Source organism: Vipera berus (genome assembly GCF_964194415.1).
Source record: "Vipera berus genome assembly, chromosome: 7".
Taxonomy (NCBI): Eukaryota; Metazoa; Chordata; class Lepidosauria; order Squamata; family Viperidae; genus Vipera; species Vipera berus.
Window position 1 is genome coordinate 29,571,556 of NC_138209.1, and position 7,337 is coordinate 29,578,892.

The following is a 7,337-nucleotide window of genomic DNA, read 5'->3' on the forward strand; positions in this document are numbered from 1 at the left end:
ACTGCAGACACACTTGAAACCTTGAGGAAATAATAGCTCTGCAGCAAAGAAAGAAGTAGGATAGGATAAGATAGAATAATAACTTTATTGTCACTTTGAATGTACACTAATCGGCACACATTAAAATGAAATTTTGTTGCATACAGTGCTCAAAGGGGAACCTCCAATATACACTACATAAATATGACAAAAATAAATAAATACAGAATTATGCATATGCCCACATATATAACACAGAAACAACACAGTTTAGTTTGAATTATGTATACATGTGCATGGCAAGAAAAACAAACCTTGCGAGTTTACCAGACAGATGGCGTAGGGAAAAAAGCTATTACAGAATCGGGTAGTCCTGCTAGAAATACTTTGAAAACTCCTCCTAGAGGGGAGCAACAGAAACAAACTGTAAAGAGGGTGTGTGGGGTGTCTAACGATGCTTTGAGCTCTATGCACATAGCGCTGATAAGCAACATCCTGAATACCAGGAAGCGAGCTTCCTATGATCCTTTCAGCTGTCCTTACCACTCACTGTATGGACTTTCTACCTGAGACACTGCTGCCCCCAAACCAGACAGTGATGCAGTTTGTTAAAATCTTCTCAATTGTGCCTCTGTAAAAAGTGTGGACGTGGTGGCTCAGTGGGTTAGGACTATGAGCTTGTCGATCAGAAGGTCGGCAGATCCCGAGTGCCGCGTAACAGAGTGAGCTCCTGTTACTCGTCCTAGCTTCTGCCAACCTAGCAGTTCGAAAGCACGTAAAAATGCAAGTAGAAAAATAGGGACCACTATGGTGGGAAGGTAACAGTGTTCCGTGCCCCTTTGGCGTCTAGTCATGCCGGCCACATGACCACGGAGACATCCTTGGACAAGCGCTGGCTCTTCGGCTTTGAAACGGAGATGAGCACCGGCCCCTAGAGTCGGAAACGACTAGCAGGCATGTGCGGGGGAAGCTTTACCTAAAAAGTGGCCAGGACAGAAGGAGAGAGATGTGCTCTCCTCATCCGACGCAGGAAATACAGAGACTGGTTTGCACACTTCACTAAGGATGAGGTGTGGAACGACCAATTCAGTTTCTTAGTTATCTGCACCTTGAGATACTTAATACTGTTGACCACCTCTACAGCTGCATCCTTGATACTGAGTGGAGTATGACTATGCCGGCTCTTTCTAAAATCTACAATGATCTCCTTTGTTTTATCAACATTTAGAACCAGGTTACTTTTATTGCACCAGTCTACCAGAGCCTTCACCTCTTCCCTTTAAGCATCTTCATTGTCGTCCTGTGTAAGACCCACAACTGCCATGTCATCTGCATACTTTACAATATGATTCATAGCAGATTTGGCCCAGTAGTCGTGGGTTATCAAGGTGAACAGTAGCAGACTCAGGACACAGCCCTGGGGGGAACCTGTACTCAAGGAGATGGAGTTGGAAACTCTTTCAACTCTGACAAATTGGGGCCTATCAATAAGGAAATCAAGTATCTAATTACATAAAGGAGTATTAAAACCTAATAGGCCCAGTTTGCTGACCAGATGCTGAGGAATGATTGTGTTGCATGCCGAACTAAAATCAACAAACAGCATTCACACAGGAGTCTTCTTCCCCTCCAGGTGCACCAAGCTAAGATGAAGCACACAGGAAAGTACATCTTCTATAGAGCAATTCTTTCAATAGGCAAACTAGTGAGGCAAATGTAGGGGGAAGGCATGAAACCATATAGTCCTTTACCAATCTCTCAAACACTTCATCATAATGAAAGTGAGTGAGACTGGACGGTAATCGTTAAGGCATGTGATTATAATTTTGGGGGGCACTGGTACAATGATTGCAGTCTTAAAACATGATGGAACCACGGCCTGATGCAACAAGAGATTGAAGATATCTGTGAGAACAGTGGCCAGCTGGTCAGCACACTCCTTAAGTACTCACCCAGGGATATTATCAGGACATGCAGTTTTCCAAGTATTGACTTTCCGCAGGACCTTCCAAACAGCAGTTGCATCAAACCTGAGCACCTGCTCATCAGGAAGGGGAACAGCCTTCCAGCTAAAAAGTATTAAGATCCACAGATCTTTCTGGGTTTCAGTGTTGAACTACTGGGGTGAAATTTGTACTCCTCTCCCAATCCCATTGTAGTCACATAATCTCATTTTTGTAGACATTAATTTCTAACCAGGGAATTTTCTTATATATATCAAACTATTATACACATACATCTGGAGCATCTTTGTTCAAGCTAGCCTAAGGGATATTCCCACAGCATACATGATCAGAAAACTGGGCAAGGCCATTTATTAGCTATCACAACTTGAATAATTTGGTAGATCCTTTGCGGGGGAACCTTTACCTTTTACCTTTAGATCCTTTAGGTTTTCTTTCCTTCTGCAGTCAAGCTTTCTTGTGTGCTCACATTTATGTTTACAAGGTTCTATGTGCATGTATTGGAACTTGTGAACATCCCGAACATTTTCCATTTTATAAAGATATTTCAATACTAATACATTCCAAAGTAGTTAAAATGTTTCAATGATTAAGAAAAGCTAATTTTAAGCAAAATATCAGTTTAAATATTACATGTATCACAGCTGAACAAGCACCTGTGGCCAGGAAAGTTTCTGCTCAATTTCATCTGGTTCACCAAGTCTTAGGTCAGGCTATGGTTACTGTCTTTCATGTCTTGATCAACTCTCAGTTGGACCATTGCGATGTGTTCCCCCCTAGGCTACCAAAAAGCTACAGGTAATCCAGCATGCGGTAAAACTGCTTGTTGTGGGGGTACATCTCATTTTGCACAATATCATTTCTACTGCAAAAGCTGCATTCGCTTCTAGTTGGCTACTAGGTATAATTCAAAGTACTAGTTGTCACCTTTAATGTATTATATAGTTATCTTTTGGGACTGCCTGCTCCAGGAGTGTCCATCTATTGAATAAGAGGAAGTGAGGGTTCCCTTCTGGTCTTTATGCTGAAAGAAGGTGGACCTTGTTTGTAATTGCCTTCCTTCTGTGGATGGATCAAATTTATCCAATCCTGTTGGCCCTTAAAATAAGTTACTAACACCAGGTTTTCCAAAAAATCTTGGTGATCTGATCTGACTGTTGGGATGCCCCACCCCAGCTGCAGTAAGTTAACAGTTAGTTATTTTGGAAGGATTGTTCCCAGTAGGATATGATTTGATTATGTATTCACATATACACCCTGCCAGTATAGTGAACTGGCCAAAGGAGGACATGGAAGCTTCTCACAATGTATGGAAGTTTCCACCCCAATATCCAGAGACTGCATACTAACTGGGAAGAGGGTGAGCAGAGTGTGGTGAGTATCAAAGCTGCTTTCCTGGATGAAGCCCAGAGTATCCAGGAGCACTTCAGTAAGATGGCAACCAAAGATGAGCTGCTGAGAGAGTGTATGAGGCGGCAGCAGAGGTGGGAGAGGAAATGCCATAGCCAGACAAGGCCCTGCATGAGTGATAGGGCTGGAAAGGGCTGAACTAAAAGACAGCATTTAGACCCTGATAATAGCAGCACAAAAACAGGTACTAAGCAGCAGATCTATAGATGAAGTGCATGCCAGATAGGACCTAAGGTGAAGACTGTGCAATTGAGTGTAAGGCAGGAACAGCACATATTGAACAACATAACAATTAACAAAGCTGGTATTTTGGGAACGTCTGTACAGTGTATGGTCTCCCACCCAAGTTAAGAGTGAACTTCCAGAAAAGATGGTGGAGAATAACAGGGTTAAGATGCTGTGGAATTTCCCGATTTAGATGGACGTCTGGCAAATCAACCAGACATTGTAGTAGCAAAGACCAGAAGACAGCAGTGACAATAAATGTAGTGGTGCCAAGTGGCAGCAACATCAGGTAGAAGGAGTATGAGAAGTTGGAGAAGTATCAGGGCCTGAAGGAGGAACTAGCAAAGATGAAGGAAGCAAAGGCCAAGGTGGTCTCGGTGGTGGTTGGAGCAGTTGGGACTGTAAATCTAAGCTGGGAAAACGGCTCCAATAGATCCCAGGAACATCATCAGAGCTCTGTGGCCAGAGGAGTGCAGTGACAGCCAGGATACTGGGCAGAACCTTCAAACTGCCAGACCTCTGGTAGAGGACCTGAGATTGAGGAAGACACATACCACTCATGGGAGTGAGAAGGAAATTTTATTTAAAATATTTAATGAATAATCAGTTACAATTACTTTGTAACTGAAGCAAATGCAAGCATAAGGAATATATTCAAAATATAACACAATGGGGTTATGCATATTAATTATTCTTAGTTGTCGTAGTTTAGTGTTAGTTTTATATATATATAAAATAAACATTTTGTTCCAACTTGCCTATTTTCCAGTGTGAGGCCTCTAGCATACATTTAAACATCAAACATAACTTTGTCCTGAAAAAGGGTCCTGCTCCCCTTTTCTAAAGTCACAAATAATTGTGGTTGACAATTACCACAAAATCCTGCATATGAAAAATAAAATACTAGCTGCAGGGGGTTTTTTTTCCTCATGCAAGCATTTAATAAAGATATTTTTTAAAAAAATAAATATGAGTTTTTAATACAGTATGCTTTTCTGTTTGAAGGAAAAAATGTTGCTTAATTTAAATAGCTGGATTTCATATCTACAAGGAGAAAAGGAAGCAAAGTGTAAAGACCATAATTAGTATTAACTAATAATGCCAGAGAGTCATAAATCAGTGCATTTCAAACTTGGAAACTTTATGTTTTATGACTTCAACTACCCAAATTCCCCAGTAAGACCAGAATTCCCAGCCAGAAAAAGGATTATTCTAGATATATACGAAAGTTGGACCATAAGAAAGGCTGAGCGCCAAAGAATTGAGGCCTTTGAACAATGGTGCTGGAGAAGTCTCCTGTGAGTCCCTTGGACTGCAAGGTGATCAAACCAGTCAGTCCTAGAGGAGATCAACCCTGACTGCTCCTTAGAAGACCAGATCCTGAAGCTGAAACTCAAATACTTTGGCCACTTAATGAGAAGGAAGGACTCACTGGAGAAGAGCCTAATGCTGGAAAAGGTTGAGGGCAAGAGAAGAAGGAGACGACAGAGAATCATGTGGCTGGATGGAGTCACTGAAGCAGTAGGCGTGAGCCTAAATGGACTCCAGAAGATGGTAGAGGACAGGGAGGCCTGGAGGAACATTGTCCTTGGGGTCGCGATGGGTCGGACATGACTTCACAACTAACAATAACAACAAGATGTACACACTTATCAGTTTATTCCCCTACAATTTTATCAACATAAAATGAAGAGAACGACAACAAGTCTTGCCTCCCTTAATTTGTGTTGCATTTATTTTTTGTTTCCGGTGCCTTTGCCCAGTGGGACAATCTTTGTTGTTCTTTTCAGCCTTTTGAAAAGATGGTAGATAGATGATAGATAGATAGATAGATAGATAGATAGATAGATAGATAGATAGATAGATAGATAGATAGATAGATAGATAGATAGATAGATAGACAGACAGACAGACAGACAGACAGGCAGACACAAAATGGTGGTAAGGGCAGAGAAAATGAAAAATGTCATGTAGATGGATAAACTAATCATAGGTTACATCCAAACTTTTAAAAGCAATAAGTAAAAGCATAAGAGTAAATAAATGTATTCTATATGTGACAAAACTAAAAGTGAAAATGCCATATTTGCTAATATTGATGCATCCAAGCAGTTTTGGCTTAGGGCTAGCAATCTGGGCTACAAAAAAACAGGATGACCAGCAGATAGGAGCAAAGAGTTAGGGGTTTATGTGTCTCTCTGCGATTGATGGACCCCAGATTTTTGCAACCCAGATTTCGTAGTCCTATGATCCTGTCTGCAATATGATTCTACATTATAAAAATGTAGCTGGAATCTTTAAAAAGTATGTGTATCTGTGTCTGTGTCTCTGTGTGTGTCTGTGTCTGTGTGCATACAGAGCATAATAAACTGAACAAATGCAGTCTTTTCTTTAAAAAAAAAGCCTGAATTAGACGATACATTTAGCAATAGTGGCCTCTTGTGGACAATATAGGCCACTGCAAAATGAACAGAATGGATTGCTTTCCAGATTAGAATGGAAAGTAATTATCCTGGTGCTGAGATTAGTATTATTCAGTTACTGTAAGACTTCATAGCAATTGGAGCAGGATTTTATATATTTTTATTATCATCATCATTCTCCAAGCATGGAAATGTATTGCTGGGGAAAACTTCAGCTGTTGAACATGGCTGTAGTAGAGGCATGAAGCCTGATTTCTTGCTGAGTTTTATTGCATCAATACATCTGTCAATAATTGGACATGCACACATATGCAAAACAAGTATATAAATAAGACCATGAAATGGAGTCACTTTCCACATGCTTTAACCCAGATATATTGGATTGCTATTCCAGAAGCCATGTTCACTGGAGATTTTTAGGAAATATCTAGATCAGGAGTGTGCACCTTGGCAACTTTAAGACTTGTGGACTTCAACTCCCAAAATTCCCCAGCCAGCCATGATTGTTGAAGTCTTAAAGTTGCCAGGGTTGGATGCCCCAATCTAGATAATGCCAACTTGGGGGAGATTGTGTCATATTCATCTATGACCCACTTGTGTGTTGATTTCTGCTTAAAATGACAGAAGGTGTCCCACAGGATGAAGAACAACTTAGAATTGAAGGAGCAGAGTATCCACAAGAAAGCACATATGCGACAAATTTTCTTATACTTGTAGACCAGTCAGTGAATGCATTTTTCCCAAAGAGCCAAGACAGTTCTGTAAGATTACTGTTATCTAGGCAGTTACACTTCGGTTTCCATAGTTTCTACTAGTCAGTTTAACCAAATAAACCTGAAAGAATGAGATTAGGTGGCCATTGTAGATAAAATACTAAGGAAAATAAGCTTTGATTCTCATATGGTAAAATATGCATGGGGCAATTTGTCCAACAAACCTATTTCAGAGGTTTGGCTCACCTAATGCACAAAGAAAAAATGAAGCACATTACAGCTTATCAAATTGTATGGATATAGTGATTGTATGAACCACATCTACACAGAAGATCTGTGTGAGGCTAGCCCTCAGTTAGAAAAATCAGAAATCTTTTTTTTTTCAGAATATGGCACATAAGCTTTCCTTTTCATCCAGGAAAGTACAAACATAACATTGCCAATCTTTTCAGTCCTTGTTTAAAAGTCACACTCTTAGCTAAAAGAAATTCCCATTGACCTTCTAAGCACATATAGGATTACTTTGGATATTCTCTTCTCTTTTATGAACTTAGGTCATCACCCTATTAAGTATTATGTCACATCAACATTTCCTCCCCACTGGTGAAAGAATGGCCTTGGCA